Below are 23691 nucleotides of genomic sequence, written 5' to 3' on the forward strand. Positions count from 1 at the left end.
TGTTTCCTAATTAAGCTCTGTATAAGGTCATACATGTAGTTTTGTGCTTATGTACTTTAATTTGAAATCCCTGTGTTGAATGAACTAATCCCAAGTATACCCAAGGTGAAACTAAATGGCCCACTGTCCTTCCTCACCCGTTTAGAATAACTCATGCATACATTACTTCCATGATTTAACATCCCTCATTTAATACTCGACTGCTAATGCAATACTTATTCCACCGTGCATATGTTCAACATGACATTGGCATAAAATAATTAAGTATTTAAAGTGGACATTCAGCAGATAATGTAGCATAAAGGCAATATAAGGTATGCAATTTTAACAGTTCACCATGGCACATGACAGAGGGGTAATTGGCATTTGCATTCAGTAAACTTGGATCATGCAGCGCAAGATATATGAGGAACCCTCTTCACTTCCACGAAATTTTGAATCAACATTGAAAGCAACGAATGCCACGAATGCACATTCAAGCTTTACTTTAGGATCAGCAAAAGTTACAGCTGTGCAAAGAGAGAGTTTGTTTAACAGTGGTTTTGAAGTTTGGAAGTTACTATTTTAAAATGTATTAACTTCCCTTGTTTTCCTATAGTCTTCTCATGGTACATATTTATGCTTAGAATCTTGAGTTTAGTTTTTTGTATGTTTTGAACAATCCCTTACCATATCTCTTTGCTCTTAGCAGTCTAAAAGAAGCACCAGGCATGCCATGATATAGAAGATCAGGAAACTGCTTCTATACACCAATCTTCAGTTTTAAGTCAAAGCAACACTGGTCAGTTTAGAAGCCCTATTAAACACCTTTTTAGAGGCTTCCATGTTCTTTGTAGAGACGTTGTGATGCAAGAAATAAACTTCCAAGACATCTAACAATAACCAATAATTTCTAATAATAACATGAGATCAAGTAATTGACATAATATGCAAGTACTTCACAAAATAGAAGATTTTCGTTAAAGTGAAACTTCTAGCCCCATAAATAGATGGAAAGATAGAACAATATGGAATCATATCAAGTAATTGACTCACTACGTGAGCACTTCACAATTTTTTCTTGGTATTTATTTTGCAACTTGTCGAACCTGTAGTAAGAGCTACCTGTTAAAATGAAATATCTCACTTAATCTGTATCTCTAGAAAAGATAGAATTTATGAGAACCAATATACTCGATGGGTTCTACAACAGTTTGCAGGTGGACATCCTTAATTTTAAGTAGTTCACATAAACGATAAACTGTTTTTATATTGCACTCCAAATAACAGAATCTACAGATTCTGTAGGTCTTGACAAACGGAAGTGACAATTTCTTATTATAACATGTTGTAAGTCTTGACAAACTGAACAATATATGTGATAATGCTTGTTTCGTTAATAAGAATTTGACATGTTTAAAATTTCTTCCCAGTCAATTCCTTAGCAGTTGAGTGTGGGACCACGAGAGGGAAAGTTAGGGTTCTACAGTTGTACAGAAATCTAGGTATGTAGATAGATAAAGAGCACCACATAATTAATAAGGTGCACATTGACTTGGAAATATAGTGGTCCAAATACTAGGAAATACTAAGAAGCTTTGGCATCATCTAGAAGCTCGGCTATGATAAAAACTTTGCTAGCTGAGGCACAACATATATAAAATACGTTTCTGTTATCAAAGAACATCTGAAAACCTCATTCATATCCACGTCAATTGAGGGCGAATTTTTCAGCCGCTCTGAGATTGTCAACGCCACTGTTGCCAATATCGCAAGAATATAGTCAATATCATGATATCTCACTATATTTTTGAAACGAAATTCTCAGCTAGCATTTCATGATATTTACCTTGGTGTTGTCATTTTGGAAACAGAGGTCAACGCCATAATTTCCTTCTGATGTCTCGGGGCGTAGTCTAAACGTCGGATTTCTTTCCCCCTTAGCATTGACTCGATTCTTATTTGACAAGCAGGGATAATCACAGTTGAAACAAGACACTATTAGGTTTTCAAAAGCATTTTGGATGCCCTCGATGATGCTGTTAAATTGAGTAATTTGACAGAAGTTACCAACGGAAAAATAATTCCACAAATTTCCCGGCTATCTGACGTACCTGCTTACAAAATATCCCCTAATTTACTATGACCGCCGTTACTACCCGCCAATTCTAGAGGTTTTTTATTGATTTCATAGACATTTTTAAAGAACTATGGCAGAAATCTCTATCGGGCATCTTGGTTCTAATGAATTTTGGAAAATCGGCAAGGTGTTTGACAGAATCTACAATATAACATGCCGCTTAAGCCCACACTCCAAACTGTTCCAAATTTATGAGCAACTAAACGCATTTACTTATTCAGATATTCCTTAAACTAATTTTCTCAGACGTCTAACGAGATTTTCCCTCTAAAAATCACAACCAAGAAACCGGAACCTGATTTCGTCATTATTTCCAGAGCTTCTAACGGAGACTTGGAATATCTTGCAGATAAGGGTTTCGGGCATCAAACCTGGCACTTGGAATCTTGCGGAATGCCAGGCCACCGAGATTTCGCCTTGAAGATGATTCGCAGACGGGGCCTATAAGGTCGAAAGGGTTTGAACACTAGCTCTGATACCATACGTAAAGACCATAAACTGAAATTCGGTAATAACCAGAACTAAATACAGTGAGAACCAAAACTGAACTGAAATACAGTAAGAGAATTTGGACACCTACCTGAACTTCTGCCTACTCTGGTGTTGCTCTGGTGTTGTTGATGGTGTTGTGGTTGCTTCTGATACCAATTATCGGGAAAGCAATTCCACCCAGCCAGACTGAGCAGAGCCTGGCTGCTCAATCCAGTAAGCTTCCCAACAGAAGCTCACTGTCCCCCGTGCCCAGAACCTCAGACGGATTAAAGCTCTTCCAATGGCAGACCTCTCTCACTGCTGAATTCCTCCTCTGGTTTCTAGCTCCGTTCTTTTCCCCCCCGTTCTCGGTTCAGACCTCCAGTTTTAACCACGGGCTTGGCGGTGGCCGCCCTCCCGCATGCAACCACCGCCTCCCTCCCTGTTGCCACGCTCCTGTCCACGTCTCTCAGACCAGAAGCTAATCCCTCAGTTCATTATGACTCATTCACTTTATTTACATGGTTTTGCCTTTAATTCTATTACGTTTAATTTAATTGATTTTGGTATTCAAATTCTAAATTATAAAGTTTGATTTGTATTTTTAATATAAGGTTTGATTTACATATATATTTTAAATATGAAGTTTATTAATATTATTTTAAATATAAAGTTTATAACTTTATATTAATTAATTATTTTTATTATTTCTTAACTTTTATAAATGGGTCGTTACAGCATCAACTTTGAAGAGATTGTACACAGCCTTATTTTTACTTACAAGTGTGAGACTTCTTCATGTACCTCACCATCTTGAGGTAGTTTACATGTACACTTCTTCTTTCATAAAGGAAGACGATATCTACAACCATTAGAAATCATACAGATGATAAAACCTTCAAGTGTACCTGAAGAAAAAAAAAAAAAGGTCCTCTGACAACCTTCTCCCTCTTACTGAGGTAATCCTTTTCTCAGTACTTCTTGTTATCCAATCATAAGGCATTATGCTCCCTCTAAGTCCAGATATTTTCCATTACAATATCTCTCAACACGGAGAGTCTCTTTGTCATCACTTTGTTCTATTCTTCCATCTGCTCTCAGGGCTTTGGAAACTTGCATTATGTACTTTCAATCCTCATTAGGAAGCCAAGGAAGAGTAATCACAACCAAGAAAAGAATTCAAGGACAAGAGACTAACTTCTAATAAAGATCAACAACATTAGTCATAATCAATAAGAGAGATACAAAATACTTATCTTTGAGGACTCACCAGCTCCCTCTTGATCTTATCCTTCTTGCATCCATCAACAATTTTATTGACTTTATCCACATCATCATCATCATGTCATTCTTATCTAGGGTTTCTTCTTTAAGGGGAAATGAAATATAAATCCAATTCTAGGATTATGTCGGTAACCCTAGAACTTCCAAGCCATTGTTGCTTGCCAGAGTTTACAAACCATAGATATCCAAAACCCTAGACTTGATTTATGCATGATGATTTTTCCATTATTTCCTTCAACTAGTAAGTTAATCAAATATTCAACATTAAGCAATCGATAATCGGAATACTTCTTTAGTTCTTGATACATCTTAAGTCAAATAATGGTACCCTAGTATAATTTATGCTCCAGATTTAGTTCTAGTATACTTTGTAATGCATACTGGAACATTGAGCATTCCAATAAGGCCACCATTTAACTCTTATCCTAAGAAGATTTCATCCACGGGTGACTGGACCTTTTTGGTGACTTTGAATGTCAATTTGTTGTTATTACTTTTCTAGGTCAGAACATTATCCAAGAATATGTTTGAATAACTTACTATTATCCTTAACCTAGTTCTTTGGGTCAAACACATATTTATTCTGCCAGAGAAACTTGTTTGTCTCAGGATGACCTTAGTTTTAAAACTCGAAGGGAGACTCGTCCCCATTTTCTTTGTATGCCAAACTTCTCCATTATGATGAGTTATCCTCAAAGGCATATTACTTGAGTGTTCATATATGATGCATCTTTCCAAGTTTTGATTCTAAACACAATGCAACATTTTTCAAGAGAACAAACATGTCATATACAAACATTTGTTTTTCTCTTTCCCATATTATGATGTTGTCCTCAGGGATATATACGATTGAAGATCATAAGTGACACTTATTACAAGTGAAGGGACTCCTTCAATTTGTCCTTGAAATTTTATTTAAATATACTTTACAGTCCCTCATACATATTGTTATCTCAAAATCAGACCCTGGAAGGCTGCTGACCAGGAAGACCTTAAGTAACTATTTCAAACCTACTTTAGGCTGAGGCTTAGCCTCCCCAACCTGAGAGGGCTCTCTCAAAGGATTAATGATTTTTTTTATTATGATAAAGATGGCTAACTCTATGAAAAATTCGAACAACAGTATATGAATGGTTGAAATATCAATTAACAAAATTCCATTGGGCCATGGAGTCAAGGTGTGTTTTAGTACAACAATGAGATTAAATTCACATGGAAGTCAGGGCATAGAGGGCTTTCACATAGAAGTAGAACAGAGATATAGTGTAGGAACACAGTCCACAAATACATGAAGGAAATTAGAGCATCTTCAAATGAGTTCTAAGTAACATGTATCTGTACTACTGCAAGTAAGTATAGGAAAGAAACCATGAAGAAAACTAAACATTAAAAACCCTTGCTGAATCCTGAGTAGTGAAATCAACTCCTTATATTATCCTGAAAACATACAGTCACATACAATAACACAAAGTCCTCTGTTTCTTTGAGAATTTCCAACCCTTATTACATTGCTCTTTCTCCTATATATAGAGCTCTTCTACCTAACTGAGATTCCTCCTCCAGCATGAGGGGAACTCGAATTCTCCTTATCATGACACCTATTGACATATTAAACTAACTATTAAAAGCAACTTACTACTAATTGACAGCTCTAGAAACCTAAGACAATTAGGAGTCTAACTCTATCATCATGCTGGTAATAGCATTAATTACAATCAAAATTCGTTCTCTGACAAGTGGTCTCTTTCAGTTTGGCTTGGTGGATGTTTAAAACTCCTTGCTGGCCCTTAATGTCTCATCTCCTTTACTGCTCCTGAAAAGTAGGAAGCTGCCCCTGTTTTTCTGCTTTTGGTTTCCTCGAGGATATTTGAAACCAATTAACCAAATTGTTCTTCTTTAGTTACCCAAAATTCTATTGGAGTGCCACATTCCTCATGTGCTGTAAACCTTTCCTGTATACCTGTGTGACGACAAAATCTCTTCAAAGCTGCTCGAAAAGTCATGGTCAATACTAGCGGTGATCATTGGTATAACAAAAACTTTGAGTTCATATCTTTCTTCCGCTTGTTTTGCCATTGCTGGTGACTTGCACATAGTAGATGGTCCTTTTCTGAAACTCCCTTTCAGAAAATTTCCCCTCAGTCCTTCAAAATTGGTCGACTGAATTTAATTATGCAGCTACAGCAATTTCGTAGCGCGCTACGAAACTGCTGTGCATTCTGCGTCCTTTTCAGCAGTTTCGTAGCGCGCTACGAAACTGCTGTGTAATCACAAAACACAGTTTAACACCAAAATCTGACTGTCTTGAGCTTCATTATCTTGAAATGTCTCTTTTCATGTGCCCTGAAGCTGTTCAAAACTGAATGCAAAGGCCCTTTTTAACTCTTAAACACCACATTCCTCTTGAGAGATAGTTGCTTTACCTCTACTGGAACAGACATTGCAGTTGCAATTTCCTCCATCCGATTTCTGCTGAGATCCAGAAATGACTCAATCAAATCACCGTCCAGGAAACTTTTTTGTATCCACAGTCTTCCTTTCATTGCTAAATGATCGCCACTGTTCATGGCTTAAGCACCCTACTCCCTTGATCACTTTGACAAGATTTGCTTGCAACTTTTCAAGAAACAGATATTGCTCCTGAGGAAGAGATGCAATGACACCAATAACACCATTGACTGTTCCAAATATAACTGTAGGAATCTGGCTAGATTCTGAATCTGGCAGACGTATAACAAGAGATCCATGCCTAGAAAGATTAACAAACTAATGGAATGCCACCATCACGAAATAGTTGAAATTAGGTTTTGCACATACTCCTCATTGCCTAGTCTACGCCCTGCAACAATGATCATTTCAAGTGACAAATTAGTTTCTGACATGTGAGTGGAGGAGCCAGCCTCTGATCCTCTAATACAAATTTCCAGATCACTCAAGATACCTCTAGAATGGCTCGGAAAGTCAAACAACATATCTTGTAGAGTATTGCACAAGTTATCTAATTCTACCACACTAACATTAACAGGTTTCCCCTCAAGTTCAAGATAGTTGCCAAAGCGTGTTTTCAAATGTTGAGGACTTCCAAGACAACAGAGCCACCCCCCAACCATAATTCCAATGCGTGTACAAAGGGCCTGTGCTTCATTCATGCTATGTGTTGTCAGGATAACTGTTGTTTTCCCTTGCCTAGTTGATATACGTGAGATGACATCCCACATAAATCGCTTTGCAATAGGGTCCATACCCGTTGAAGGTTCATCTAAAATGATTAGAGGAGGATCTCCAATCATTGCTATGGCCACTGATAACTTGCGTTTATTGCCACCACTTAGAGAACAAGAAGGTTTGTTTGCTTGTGGCCATAAATCAAATTCTGCGAGCTTTCCTTCCACAACTTGATCTAATATTTCCTTTGAAACTCCCTTGATCCGTGCATAGAGCTCGAGATGTTCTCGAACAGTAAGTAATTCTAGAAGGGCATCAAACTGAGGACAATAACCTACATGCTGATGTGCTGCCTTTGGATGTGCAAGAATATCCTTGCCAAAAATGTATGCAGTCCCTCCCGTAGGATGCTCTTCGCCACATAGCATTGACAGTGTTGTACTCTTTCCAGCACCCTTTGTGCCGAGAAATCCAAAACACTCTCCTTCTTGAACTGCAAAGCTCAAGGAATCAACTGTAACCTTCTCTGGCTGATTTCCTCTTGATGGATATTATCTTTCTGAGATTCTGTAGGTAAATTATGTTGTCTTTCGCTGCTCCTAAGTGGTATTCACCTACAACTTCCAATTTTCCTCTCTCTTCATCAGTTGCAGCATCGCTATTTTTTCTCACTGTAATAAGGTTGAAACTGTTCTCTGCTCCAAGGTATATATCATCATCCAGAATTTCAACTGTTGTCATTCAATTTGCATTATAATCACGAGCAAAGACATATGGCACACAGAGTGCTGTCAAAAGCTTTACGAGTATTGGTGACAGAATTTGGCGAAGCACCCATAATCCACGTAAGCAAGAAAACCCATCTGCTTTGACATGCTCGAACTTTATTCGCCAGCTGTCATCTGTAAGGGGTGCCATTTGACCCAGCAATACCAATTTTGTCCATATCTTGAGAAATATAAGCCTAAAAGCCCAATCCTGATAGAGAAGAAACACGAGACTTTCATCCACAGGAACCCGCAAAGAGACTACCACCAGAAGATCAAACAAAAGTCTGATGAAACAGGTATCACGATGATCCATAATGATAGAAGAATACAACTTTTCAGAACTATTAAAGACCATTTTATGAACTGCATGAAAAGAACTCTGAAGCTGTGAACTCTCAAATAGTCTACTAAATATCCAACTCCAGCTGCCGCAGCCCAAATGACATAACATCCGATATTGAAGGCATAAAGATCGTTGCACTTAATGCCATGGGTAATTGGAAGCCGTGGAATTGAAGCAAACACTGCCCGCCCTAACGAAATAGGTATCACAAACATTGCTGAGTTGAAGCAGAGCATGGTGGTCCCTGCGTTGCAAGAATTTCAAGCCAACTATCTTCCACACCAGGGTATTCTCTCAGAAAAACATCCTGAAGATCATAGTCTTGAAATGCGTGGAGCGAAGTTCTTGTGAGAACTTGAGTACGAACCAACTCATTAAAAATCTGCTGACTCAGATCTCTAAGAAGCATATTAAGAGAGTCATATCTGCCAATACTCTCACAGATTTTTCGAATGGACAGCTCTAGAAGAGAAAGAGCTTTCCCATCTCCTTTGCCAATGTCCACTAAGACTCCTAGGACTTAGATACTAAGCAAATTTGAAAGGAAACTAAACTCGGACTAACACCAAACCTTTACAATCAAAATGATGTGAACAATTTAGAAATTGTTTCTTAGGTGATAACACATATCATTACTCATTGAACTGGATATCAATATTTCAAGGAGAACTTTTAACACAAGCCTTACTACAAACCCCTTATATTCATACCCGCTCCTCAGGAATATTATCACAAAATTTATAAATGTGACCCTATGGTACATACGTTTTAGATTTCATTGCAATCCAAATCTTTGGCTTCCTCGTACTCATTTTAATCATTACTCACATGGAAAAACATGGTTATTTAGCATTTGACAATACTGTATGAAACACATACTTGTCAATAATACTAAGATATTAGATTGATCACAAATAAAAAAAGGATTACCACATATCACATCACCTTCTTTAATGATACACTGAGATCCTTTGTTTTCACTTCTGAGGCTTCTTGGTCACAAATTCTGAGGTTTCTATCATGAGGTTAAGCTTAGGTTCGATTGCAAAAAATGATCATTTTCATCCCATTTAAAATTTTTCTTCCAAAATGATCTTGGACATTGTTCTTCTTTGCAAACTGTGAGACATACTGTTGGTCTGATGGACCTTCTAAGGAACTTTAGATACTACTAGGTCTGTGACCTAGTTATACAAAATTTTCAACCTCCAAAGACATTTGAAGCTTGTCAAAAAAATTTGGAATATAGATCCTTCTTCTCAATAAATAAGGGAATATATATTCACTTTTGACCTTATAGGATGCTCTTCAACCTCGCTTTGATCCCATGTTGATATTCACATTGTCTTCTTAACTGATAATTTATTTTGATCTTTTAACTGATATTTTTTGCACATTCTTAAACATTATTACATCATTAAGTAAATTATACAGAAGACGTCAAAAATACAATGAAAATAGAACCATGAAGAAGAAGCCATAAAAGAGACACAAGAAATTACCCTAGGAAAACTCACAATGGGCAAAAACCCAACCAACATTTTCCTTAGAGAACCAATACAACAATAGATACATCAAAGTCAACTAACCAACAAGATGACCAACCACCAAAGACCAAGTCAACCCTCCACAATGTTTTCCACAAAATATCTACAACAAGGTCACAAAAAACCCTCCACAATTTTTTCCACAAAATATCTACAACAAGGTCACAAAACACCCTCCAAATCTACCTTATAACTCTCATTTTATCATAGATATATATCACAAAGATGAGGACTCAAGAGGGCCGAAACAGTCCCAAAAAATATTCCTCAAACCTCACACTATACCACAATGATATGCCATAGAAAAGAAATTCTTAAGAAGGTCGAGATTAGACCCCTGCATAAGTATTAGAAGTTCATATGTTACCTCATAACTCATGCTTTAGAACTTCAGATTCTACCTCAGAACCTTCGTACTATGGTGCCTCAAAACCTTCGCACTGTGGTTCCTCAAAACCTTCGCACTATGGTGCCTCAGAACTACACATTAGTGCCTCATAACCTTTGCATTGTGGTGCCTAAAAACCCTTGCACTGTGGTGCCTCAAAACCTTCGCACTATGGTCCCTTAGAACCACATTGTGGTGCCACAAAAAATCTCGCACTTGTGCCATAGAAAAACTCGCACTTGTGCCTAAAAAAACCCGTCCTTTCTGCCTCAAATCAGATCACCCAATATTTGTGTTTGATGGAGACAAAATGGATCTATTTATAGTTGCTCGTACATGCAAAGGGGCACATCTCTTCGGCAAACTAACTTTTCATTTTAAGGGCCGACTTGGTCTTTGTGGAGGTAAAATTGAAATTCAAAATTTTCATTTTCCTGCTCTTTGATGAACTTTTCTTTTGGATACAAAATAAAACTTTTTATTACAAGCGTGAAAAACATGCTTCATATAAAAAAAAATTGCATATATAATTCATATTTAAATATTCAAGTACAAAATAATATTATGAAGACCAACCATAGGTACAAAATTTAACACAATTCTAACAAATTATATTTAAAATTTTGAAATCTACGTTATTAGGGTGTATTTATATTTATATTAGCATTTATTGTGTTTGCATGCAAATGAAAATTAATGCAAAAAATAGAGAACAACAAAATAAAAACTGATGAACCATATTTGACACAAGATATATCCTAGGAAACCCTTTCAGAAGAAAACCCAGCTAAAAGGTGAGGCCACTCTAATCTCTTTCCCTGAATAGAAAATGGTTTCTAGTGCAAATAAGTATGTCTTGTGGCCCATGGGCTACTAAAATGCATAAATTCTCTTATTTTTCTCTACCCCTATCCCTCTTGGTTCCTCTTCTCATTTATGGAACATAACACACTAAAAAACAATGGAACCCCTTATCCCCCTAGTGGCTCGGATATAACGTAACCTAATAACCTACTAGTGGTTAGGTTTGATGACCTCAACTCTTAACCAAAGACACAATATGGAATCTTCTAGAGTCTTATTCATCATAATCATATGGATATCCCATTTTTCTTGAGTAACGAGGGCCGATGTGGCTTTCTCTCAAATTATGGTGGAAAAATAGGAAGGTCAACTTCCAAGTAGCATAACTTTTGCATACATACCCTGATTGAGGCAATTCTTGTGTCGTTAGAAAGGTCTCTATGTTTAGAGTAGGGAAAAGGGTGATATACTAGATAAAAAAGGTTTTACCCCACAAAAAAAAATTGTTTAATGGCTCAAAATGACCCCAGAAGGTTTCAAACCCAAATTTTCCAAACTGGGTCTCGCTAGTAAAACTGGTCCTATGAGCTAATTCCTCCACTTTTTCCACTCTAAAATAATAGAGATGGATGAAAAACAATACAATGATCCAATCTAGATAAGAAAAATATGAATAATCCATAAATAGGGTTTCAATGCTACCAATAGAGATAGGACCAAATCCCAAATCTTTAAGCATCACTAGAATGAAGTGCCACTTTACTATATCATAATATTTCTCAAATTTTTTAAATAAATAAAGAATCATGTTTAGAATACCAAGACCATTCCATCTAAATTGTTATGACATTATCCAGAATAATCTCCCTTGAATAAACCTTGAAAGTGTCTAGGATGAACAATCTAAGGAAGAACATGCTTGATACATAAGGTTAATGCCTTAGCTACAATCTTATAAGATGTGTTAAGTAGCATGACAGACCTCCAACTAGTAGTAAACTTCAAGTATCCTACATTAGGGATGAACTTGATGATGTCCTGGTTGATCCTAAATCCCAAATGTTGGTTACACAAATTCTCTTTGTAAACTTGGAGAAGGTTTAAGTCAAGGAAATCCTAGGTAAACCTTAGACTATGTTTCCTATTCATAACTATTTTGTGGAGGGATGTAGCTCATTGAGGGAGAAAATATATTCACAAGATCTCTTACACACTTCAAAAACCATACATGAGAACACATTTAAACACTCTTGCAACCTCTTGTCTCTCTTACATGGGGCCAAACATTTGAAAGACCATTTTGTGATACTCCATGAATTTCTTCTCCATATTTCCTAATCATTCGTACAATGTTGAGTTGTTTTTAAGGGTATAGATATTTTCATTATCCTCCTTGGTTTCTAATGCTTTAAATAACACCTCAATGGATACATATTCTATTTTTATCCATTGCAATATCATTTAAAATTAAGTTCTTTTGACTTCCTAGATCTCATCCACCAATAGCAAATGGCATATATTCATTATGCAGGATTGCCTTTTTTCATTATATAGGGTTCATTGTAGGTCCTACATGATGTAATTCCCTCTGGTTCAACACAAATCAATTTGTTATTGTTGTGACAACTTTTCTCAATATGGATACCATATACACTTAGAAAGCCAACAATTTGGAAATGGCATTTTTATGTTGGACAATCTAGTCATCTCGCCATGAGACAGGGGTGACATTCCAAATATTTTTTATATAGGGAAAACAAACTTGAACTTTTAAGTTGATAAACATTTAATATGCATTGGGTTCATGACATGCACATTCTTTGGTCTCTCTAGAAGATGAAAAACCATATTTGATGGTGGTTTGAGAGAGTGCTTACGTTATGAACATGTACCAACTGACCTCCATCCAAATAAAAGTAGAAATAATTTTAATATGACAACAAAGATTTGTTAAGATACTAATGTATTTTTGGCTCTTTATGGAAATTTATCCAAGTGAACCATAATGTTGTGAAATTTTGATAACAATTTCAATTGGGGTGGTGAAGCCCAAGTTAGGTCTCGAAAAAAAAATTGGGTTCTTTTCTCCTCGTATGGCACCTTGTTAAGCCCTATATAAGCCTCGTGTTAACCCTGAAACCCCTTATTAAGCCCTAGATATTGAGCGATTACATTTCCGTTGTTATATTGTGATGTAGGCTAGAACCTTTTGTGGTCCCATTTTATTATAATTGTACCCTGTCTCCTATATATATACCAAGGAGACCTAGTCTTAGGATCATCCAATATTGTCTTATACATTGTATTCATTGTAAAAGAAGGTTTCACCCTCAAAAAAGATTGAAATTATTGGTTGCTTATCATTTTTAAGGAACAAGGTTCATAACACACCCACAAAGGCAGAGCTCCTTTGATTTGTTGTTGAATGTTAGTTTTGTTGTGCTAATTTCAACTTCATAATTAAAAACAACTGCTTATCATTTGCTTCATGTGCATAGGTTTCCTTTATGGTGTTTGTGAATGAACAGGTAAATTTATGTCAAGTTTTATGTCAAATTCATGATAAAAAATAGCATGAAAGTAAAGTGCTAAACATTAGCAAACAAATGTACAAAAAACCATCAAAATGAACACTTAACACAATGTTTTGATGAAGGAGTTCACCCCTCCTGGGCTACATCTCCTTGGTCCAGCTTCCATGGCTTGGGCCTTTGTATTATCTCAAAATGGAAAAAGTATTGTTTACAATGCTCTACTTCTCCTAAAACCTACTTCAATGTGCTCAGAACATCAAAATCATCTAGGAATGCCTTTTCCTAATCCCAATTTGGTCGAATTTTGCAAAAGTTATGGCAAAATCAATTTCTCCTAGGAATTCTCCACTAAAACTAGAGTTAGCACCGATTTTGGAGGACCACCAAAAATGAAGCCATTTTAACTGCAGTTTAATTAAATTTTAAGAGCATTTTAATTAACTTTAAACTTGTAATTAACACTTAATCCCTGCGGTTGAGCTAACCATTAGATTAGCGGTTATGTGATAGCGGTCACATGCGGAGAGGTTTATGTTGGCAGTTTAATGCTAACAGTTATGGTTTGCGCTGGCCACTGGTTCTAAGTAGTGGTCACATGGGAGGGGGTTGGCCCACGGGTTGGCTCCCTCCTCCCCCCAACCGTCAACGTATTACATAATGAATAGAAACCGTGACAATAGACTTGTAAAAACCACCATTACGGTATAACGATAAGGCATGGAGTTTGTTCGGGCCAGGTCGTCAGTTCGACTCCGCTGAACTACCCATAAATTTTGCTAAGTGCGTCGATAGTTGCCCGAATTTTGGGGAGGGACACGTGGCAGCCTTCAAGCTTTCCACATGTCCCCTCCTCATTGGTCCATTCCCGACCAATAAGAAACTTCCAAATCACCAAACCATAAACTAATAGAAATGTGCCACTTGGTGAGACCTAGTTCGACATTGACCATCCCGTTGACCTACCCAGTCACCTGCCAAGTCAAACGTACGGACTACTGACTGTGCAGTGACTGTACCTTTTTTTCAAAAATTCCTCTCTTTGGCAAAGCAGACAAAACAAGATATCTTCCTCATACGAGCTCTGTTTTGAGTGAAACAAGTTGAGTTGGGATCATATCACCGAGACGGACGTGGTCGTTTAGGATTTGAGCAATTCTAAGCGCTTTGATTTTTGAGCTAAATACTGATCACCTAATCATTCCTCCCCACTAGAATCCTTTTGGACCCCAAAAGATACTATCAATTTCTCATCAGGTGAGGGTACAACTCCCTCACCTTCTTGATCGGCAACCATTTGTCCTTAGAAGGATTTTGCCCCTTCAGTCCCACTCGAAGGTATTCAACATTCCCTCTCTTTGAAGTTCTGGTTCTTCTGTCAAGTATGAGATCTCGCTCAAGTTCATCAAGATATTATGGCGAGAAATCATCTATTGATGGCAGATGAACATGCTCTCCTTGATCATCAATCAAAGGATGCTCAAACAATCTCAAATTATCAACATTAACGACATAGTATATTTGCATATAAGGAGGCAAATCTAGCTTAAATGCATTGTTACCAATCTTTTCCAGAATTTTAAAGGACCATAACGGATTGGTTTCAGCTTTTTACCTTCCCCTTGAAGTCTTTCTTTGCTAATATATAACCAAACTTCGTCTCCAACTTGAAATATATGATCAGCACGGTGTTTGTAATGCTTTGCCTTGTAGATTCTCTGACTCTTTTCAAGTTGTTTTGCATTGTGTGATGTATCAACTGAATTTTCTCAATGAACTTCCTTGCCTTATCGATGTCACTATGACCATGCAAGTACCCAAAACATGCCATAAATGGCGATGTGTTTGTGGAAGAATGCTTTGCCCTGTCTTATGCATGTTGTATGTAATGCAACTGTTCATCCCACAACTTGGGATGTTTGCTACAATATCCTCTAAGAAGATGAATGACTATCTTGTTGACCACCTCGGTTTTTCCATCTGTTTGCAGATGAAAGGTTTTACTCTTCTTCAACTTAGTGTCCATCATGTCCCACAAATTTGACCAAAAATTCCCAACAAATCAAGAATCTCGATCACTTACAATGGAAGTAGGAAGACCAAAATGAACCCAAATATTTTGAAAGAAAAGATGAGTTGTTTGTTCAATTGTAATTTCCTTTTTACATGGTGTTAAAATACACATCTTGCTAAACCTATCTACAACTACATACAAGTAATCATGACCTTTCCTTGACAATGGAAGACCTCCTACAAAATCCATTGAGATACTTTGCCATGGATGTGAAGGTACCAGAAGTGGAGTGTACAATCCTAGTTTCCTATTGTTAGGCTTACTTGTTGCACGCAAAAAACATCCTCTAATAAAACGAGATACATTATCAAACATGTGTGGCCAATAACAATACCTTTGGAGATTCACTATTGTCTTGCCTACACTAAAATGTCCAACAATCAATGAAATGTGCGCCTCCCTAATAATATTGTTTCTTTCTCCCTGTGGAATACATAAATTGCCCAAGTGATACAACAAACTGTTATGTACATGGTAATCTAACTCTTCAATTTGGTTTCCTTGCCTCAAGCTTGCATACACATCTTGAAAGTCATTATCATATGCATATTGCTTAAGGTAACTTTCATGTAAAACAAAATTATGCTTCAGTATAATAGATTAATTTACAATAGGCCTAGCAAGCATATCAGCTACCTTATTGTAGATTCCATTTTTGTAATTGATAACCAAATGAAACTGTTGTAGAAAACACATCCATCTGAAGTGTCGTGATTGCTGCAACTTTGACTGTGACAATAAGTACTGCAATGGTTGATGGTCGGTATGGATAATGGTCTCCTTCCCCATCAAGTAGTGTTTTCATTTTTTAACACTTTGTACCAATGCATAAAGTTCTTTGTCATAAGTGGGACAGTTAGTCACAACTCCATTAAAAATTTCAGAATGAAATGAAATGGCTTACCATGTTGCATAAGAACTGCTCCCATGGCATAATCGCTATCATCTGTTTGAATCTCAAATGGCTGTCTAAGATCTGGAAGAGCCAATACCAGTGTTGAACTGATATTTTTTTTAAAGCATCAAATTCTTTATGTTGTACATCTCCCCAATGGAACACTTTATTGACACTAGTCAATGCATGTAGTGGAGTTGCAATGGAAGAAAAATTAGCAATAAATTTCCTCCAATATTGTGTTGCCCCAAGAAAGCTTATTACCTCTGTAACTGTATTGAGCTTAGGTCAATTCACAGACCTCAACCTTAGAGGGGTCTATCTTCAGCTCACCTCCTCCAACAATGTGTCCCAAGTACACTAAATATGTCTTGCCAAATTCATACTTTAACATCTTTAAAAACAACTGTTCTTTTCTCAAGACATCAAGTACTTTGTTCACATGCATGACATGTTCATCTTTGGATTTGCTGAATATGAGAATATCATCTAAGTAAAAAATGAAAAAGTCATCTAGAAATGGTCTTAGTACATCATTCATAACTCTCATGAAAGTAGCTGGAGCATTTGTAAGACCGAAAGGCATAACAAGCCACTGAAACAGTCCTTGTTTAGGTTTAATGCGGTTTTCCAGATGTCCTCTTCAACTATTCTAACGTGATGATAACCACTTCGTAAGTCTAACTTAGTGAAATACTTTGCATACCTCAATTGATCAAGCAAATCATCAATTCTTGGGAGTGGATAATGATTCTTTACCGTTATTTTATTTAGTGCACGGAAATCCACACACATGCACCAAGTCTTGTCCTTCTTTGGCACCAAGACAATGGGTGAACCACATGGCGAAGTAGATGGGCATATGATACCTTTGTTCAACAATTCTTGAATTTGCTTCTTGATTTCCATGCTCTCCATGATCGACATGTGATACATGCCAATGTTTGGAAGTGGAACATCCTGCTGCAACTATATCTCATGCTAAATTCCCCTCTTGGGAGGTAACCCCTTTGATTCCTGAAACATCTCGCCATGCTTGCTTACCACATCAAACAAATCAGATTTTAACTTATCATCACAACCTTCAAAAGATTCATAATCAATATCATTCTTTTTCTTGATCATGAGAAGCACAAAATTTATGTTTATATTTACTAGTCTCTTCATCTGTCCTGCATTAACCAAAGAAACATTTAACTTTTTGCGATGGGCTCTCACAATATACTCTACTCCATCCTTCAACAATTGGTACTTGTTCTCATGGCGATAAAATACCACTTTCCTATCATACAAATATGGGCTTCCCGAAATTATTCCTGAGATGTCAAGTGGAACTACATCTAACTCAACTTCATCTATGAATTTTTCAGTAATGGCAAACCTGAATAAGCATTTCCTTGTAACCTGTAAATTTGTATTACTGACTATCCAACCCAAGGGATATGGCTTGTGATGAGGTACAGTTTCAATGTTAAGATTTTTCACCAAGTCTTCTGAAATTAATTTTTATTGTGACCCACTATAAAATAATGCATCAATCTATTGTAGCAGCTACAACCACCCTCTAAAATTTTAGCTTAGCTTTGTTTTGGAGCCTCCCTACCAACCTTTCACAATAGCATGTCTTGCTTCATCAAGTACACAAGCTTACGTGTTTTTCTTGCAGAAAGACAACCTGTCTATCAAACCTTGATGTATTCCCCTCACAGGTTGTTCATCCAGACTTGGTCCAGCAGCAGGTTGAGCATCTCCTTCAAGAATTTGCGCAAATCTGGAGGGCAACCAACCTTCCCTCCAGAAATTGCATAATCCTGACTGGTAGCTTGTTGGGCCCCAGAATTGCGCAATTCTACTAAGCAAGCTTCACCTAGAAAATTATGCAATCCTTCCTAGTTGGGTTACTCAGCCCATAATTTGTACAAATCTGGGCAGCAGTCAACTGCTTTGCCCAGAAATTGCACAAATCTTCTGAGCAGCCAGCCCAACTCCCAACCAGAAATGCACATTTTCTCCCAGCAGTTGAGCAGCCTCTTGCATGTGCAGCTGAGTTGACTAGTTCCCTCCGGGACCAAGCAAAACAGACTTGCATGCATGGGTTGCTTCTCCCAAGACAACATGCAAAGGCATCCCTCATTTCAGGGACTTATTTTTGGCAGTTGGAGGTTACATGCAAGGATCATTTTAGAAACCTCCCACCAAGTGTCGCTTCCCCTAGATTTGTGGCACGCACATCACAACCTCACTTTTATAAAAACTCATCAACCAGACGCTCCAGACCTCATTCCTCACATCAACCTTGCAGCTTTGACATCCCACATCGCATCTAGGAGCTGTCGACACATTGAACTCAGCTATTTTGGGGTAAGCCCACTTTCCACGTCTTGTGTTGTATTTCTGGCGCTTTTTGTGTTTTACTTCGTATGAATGTTGTCTGTTTGATTTCAGTGAGTGCTTGATGTCATTTTGATACATACTAGCTTGTACTAGCACCATTTCAATTTTCATTAACATCTCACTGTTGTCGCATGCATGAAACTGTTTTTCACGAACAGTCGTCGATTTAGCGACTTGCCTCACTCACATACATGTTGATCCATTTTCTAAATCTGTCATTCATCATTTACATGCAAGATCATTCACTTTTTCTTACACTCAGCATCGCCATGCATCCGCATTCACTTTCACTTTTAGTTTCCCGTTGGCGAGTCTAGGCAGACTTGGCCTGGACTCCGCCTCACCAAGATAATATTGCTCAATCTTGAGAGGGAAGGCTCTATCTTCCTCTCAGGAAATGCGCATCTGCCCAGTGACTATCCTCCAGTCTCACATTGCGCAATTATGAGGGACAGTGACTGCTAGCCCAGAAAATTGCGTAATGCAATCACTGAGCCTACAACCATTTCCAGCTGAGATTACGCATTACGCAATTCCAACAGTCAGCAGTGAGACTGAACTGTGCATTATGTAGTTCCAACAATCATTTAACCTCCTAGAAGCCCAGACTGTGCCTTGCACAGTCTTGGCAGTCAGCCTCTCGACCTCCCAGTGGAAATTGCGTGACCTTCATGATCAATCTCACAGGTATGTTACTAGTCAGTTCTCAAGTTCATTTTGGTTTTTGATTGACAGATTTCTTGCCATGAGTGTTGCCATGTCTCCAGGTATCGCAGGTGTTCATCTACCTCTCAATAGCACAGGTACAATGGTTTCTAGGAGAGCAGAGTCGAAGACACCATTCATAGCACACTTGGGGATGCAGTCAATCAAGTGTCTATGAGCTTGCCTACTCACAAAGACATCAAGTTGTTCGTAGACAAGGACATCAAGATATGATGGTAGCAACATCACAACAAGCAGCATCATGAACAACAGTTGAAGGCAACATACCAGATGCAACGAATGCAAGAGGAAGGTTGTTGACAACACAGAAGCGAGTAAAGTTGCAAGCTCAAGCAAATCCACTGATGATGAAAGCAACTTTGGAGACTTAGGCTATGAGGTGACGACGCGATCGCACGAAGACAGAGAATGGAACAAAGAAGGAGTTGCATGTGCTGAAGTAGCAACTCAAGGAAGAACATGAGTTGCACAGACAAGTGAATGAGTTGCAGCAGGAACAAGAACAGCAGGGGGCACAACATGCACTCACAGATGAAACTACGCTCGTACAAGTTATAGATCCATCCCAGCAGCTGGCATGAAGCAAACATGGTGAGCAGTGTTGTTGATCGCATGCAAGGGATTCAGCAACATGCATGTCATTTTGCGCACACATGTGATCCAACCCATTCAACACACTCACCAAGGTGAAGACAAGAAGCAAGTCCGGCTGGAGTTGAGCATGTAGTTGACAGTCGATGTGCATGACCACCAGAACACACTGGAAGATCAGCACGGATGCTCTCCATCAGTGTGTTTTTAGTTCGGTTGCACCAAGAAGACCATGCGCATGCTAGCAGACGAGTTGGATGAAGGAGCCACGCCAATGCACTTGGATGCAATGGAGGCAAGAGTTCGCTTCAACAAGATGTCACCATGGGGTGCATGCGCACCATCATGGATGACCAAGCTTGGCATCAGCTCACCACCTTCACATTCACAAGCACGTCAAAGAGCTAGTCTCACCACAACAGACCGAGTGTCAGTGATGTCTTGCATGGCTTGCTCAAGCCATTTTGTCTCACATGAGCACATGTGCATTGTAATGTAACGTCATGTCAAGTGGAAGTTCAAATGTCAATAGTTGGATGTAATAGTCATAGAGTAGATGAAGAGTCATGAGGGTAGATGAACTATCACAAAGGGGAATTTCAAGGGTCACCCCACCCTTTGCTATAAATAGAACCTCATAACTCATTGTAAAGGCTTTTGGTCAACCAAGCTTCGATAGGAGTATACTAGAGAAATCTTGGACAGTATTGTAATGAGCCTTGACTTCTCCACTGCATAGAGCTAGTACATCTCTTTGGAGGAGCAGGTGGTTGTGTCTGTAATGTTCCACTATTGGAACTAGTGGTTGGACATGGATGTATTGTATGGCTGGAAATTACACTTAGTATAATAGAGCCAACACGTTTCATGCATATGTTGTATTGTATTCTATGCTATCTAGTTTACTCTAAATGATATATGTGTTTGTTTGCTTACGCATGTATGTATGGACTATTCTGTATAAGTATGTATGAATCTTTCCGAAATGTGTTGTTGGTTTAACCATCACTTTGTATTGCTCGCTAACTAGCTTTCCAGCTTGTGATGCTTCTTTGCTCGTGTTTTTCCTTCCAAGCCGTGTACTATTACAAGTTTCCTAGGGGCGCACTCACCTCACCCTCAATGTGTTAGAACCTCTCATGCACCTTCCTTGGCTTGCTGCAACTGTCACACCCTTGCTACCAACAGAGTTATCTTACTTTCCTTTGCGTGAAATCGTAGTCAAGGCATTACCGTACAACCCATTTCTGGGACCCCTACACCAAACGGTTTGAGGTCTAATTGGGACTTCTTACTAGGGAGATCCAATTACATTTTGGCGGGTCCAACACTGTCAACATTTTGGCACTAGAAGGAGGGCCAGATGACAAGCTGATTCCTCACATCTGTTCTGAATCTCTACATATCTATCCTGACCAACTACCGAGTTTCTCTTACGGAGTGCATGTCTTACGGAAACGACTTCATTATCTCAGAAAAGCTCTCGAATAACTTGTCTCATAAAACATTGATGGTGGAGTCCACATAGCCTTGGTTAGGAACACGGTCGACATTGTAGGCTCATGCGAAAGACATGGATTCTTTGAAGAATACATGAGCTGCGCACAGTTCGTCTACACGCTTCGAGGGCACCCAATGCACTGGCGTGCCACGCTGCCCAAAAAATCTATTCATTCTCTTGATTATTTGGTCACAGAGATAGATCGTGCTTTCAATCACTTTGACCGTGAAGCACTCAACAAGGAAATTCTGAAATTACGAAAAGCAGCCACTGAATCCATTGAATAGTTTCACACATTCTTTTGTAATCTTGAATACCGATTCCCCGAAGATGATATTGATTGGGAATTTCTCGATGGGAGATTTGAGTATCTTCTTTACATATTTTAAAGTCTGCAAATCTTGAAATCACTGGAATATCACTCATACTCTGGTGATGGAACTACACAATCACAAGCAGGCATAGTTGTTGTCACAAGTGACTGTCCGCCTTCACCTCATCAAATAGCTCCACCACCGTGGAGTGATGTGGGAGATCATGCACATACCTCTGTTGAATTGTCACATCCTCCCACCCCACCTGCTCTTGATATCTGCGCAGATTTGGCTTGCAAGCCTATTGGTTGTCACGTGGATTCATTCCCTCGACCTTCGTCCTCGCGTTTTGTTGATCCTCTGAATTGTATTGTCTTATGTTCTTCCATTCCAAACTCCTCACCTATTGTGAACGAGGATCAAGTTGTCGACAAAGTTGGTGTTATGCAGCCAACCTGCGCCATCATTCATGATGAGTGTGTGTGGGAATCTAAAGAAGAACCCACGGTGAAGGATGACTCCCTTCCAGCCGTGCCTCATCCACTTCATCCTGACATCCCTTGTGATTCTGCCACTGCTGATTTTCCCTGTGAAAACCCATTTCTGGATGTTTCTACTTCCGATCATTCACAGGACACGTCGGATGTCAGTCTATCATCATAATGTGGAGATGACACATCTTCCTCTAGAAACTCATCCAATCTGTCATCTGTCATCTCTAAAAACATAGAGGGTGAACATCTTTGCTTCTCATCTACCCTTCTACGTGATTCATTAAATCATGAGGATACTAACAAACATCCTAAATTTTCTGATCTTGGCTGTCGTGATCTCTCTACTTCTTCATCTGATCACGATGTTGATTCAATCATTGTTAATCTATCTAAGACACTGGTCTACAATGATCTATCTGTCAACGAAGTCGAAACCCCACAGACTGTCGAGGCACTTCAGCCCTCGTTGTCCTGAGGTTCGTTTCACTTCCAGTCAGGAAATCGTTGAAACACTCAAGGCTCCCCATCACTCTTTTCTTTGCATTGAAGATCAACCAAACACCCAGATTTCGCTTCCTCCACTCGAACTACATGATCCCATCGCTCATGCATTGGAGGAATCTTACACAGAAAGCACACATGCACAACATAAGTGGTCTACCTTTCTCATGTTTGCTTGCATGTCATAGTCAAGAGAATGCACACACTCAACATCTGCATGTAGTGTAGCACAACACCATGGCAGCTCCACAGAGTGCATGTCATGCGCTTTCACTCATCTCTGTTCTGTGGACGCTTTTAAACTCGGAGTGTGTTTGTCTTCACTATTACATCTTTCTTGTTTGCTGGTTCGCACAACTGTCTTGTTCGCAAACCATGCCTTCACCAACACGGGCCAACCAATGCATCGATGGCTGCATTGGAAGTATCACTTCACGTGAGATGGCCCATGCATCGTTAGCTTAGGAGTAGGAGTAGTGTTTGATTTCAGTTTGTTTGCTTGCATGCTTGTTTTCTTACTTGCTTTGTTGGTTTGTTCACTTTCTTGCTTGTTTTCTTACTCGCTTTGCTTTTTCTTTTGCTTTTGCTTCTGCTTTTCTTTGTTGTTTGTTTGATTGTTTTGTTTGTAGGTTAGTTTCACATGAAACCATGTATGACTCTTGAAACAAGCTAGGTAAAGTATGAGAGGACTTGTACAACTATCAACATTTGGTTATCTGTTGTCCACTCTCTTATGTAAGAACTTGTTGTCTTCAGTCCATGATACATCAATGGAAAAT

The 23691-nt window shown here is 38.6% G+C and overlaps 2 pseudogenes; both read right to left on the reverse strand.

Annotated features, from left to right (window-relative positions):
* Window positions 1-6657: 6657 nt before the first annotated feature.
* Window positions 6658-7613, reverse strand: LOC149204402 (ABC transporter A family member 1 pseudogene; annotated as a pseudogene).
* A 167-nt stretch (window positions 7614-7780) lies between these two features.
* LOC149204403 (putative E3 ubiquitin ligase SUD1 pseudogene) lies at window positions 7781-8164 on the reverse strand (annotated as a pseudogene).
* Between the last annotated feature and the right edge of the window lie 15527 nt (window positions 8165-23691).

The sequence above is a fragment of the Pinus tabuliformis genome, chromosome 1_2 (assembly GCF_031772625.1).
Source record: "Pinus tabuliformis cultivar Carrire ecotype Pingquan chromosome 1_2, CPIR1, whole genome shotgun sequence".
NCBI classification, from domain to species: Eukaryota; Viridiplantae; Streptophyta; class Pinopsida; order Pinales; family Pinaceae; genus Pinus; species Pinus tabuliformis.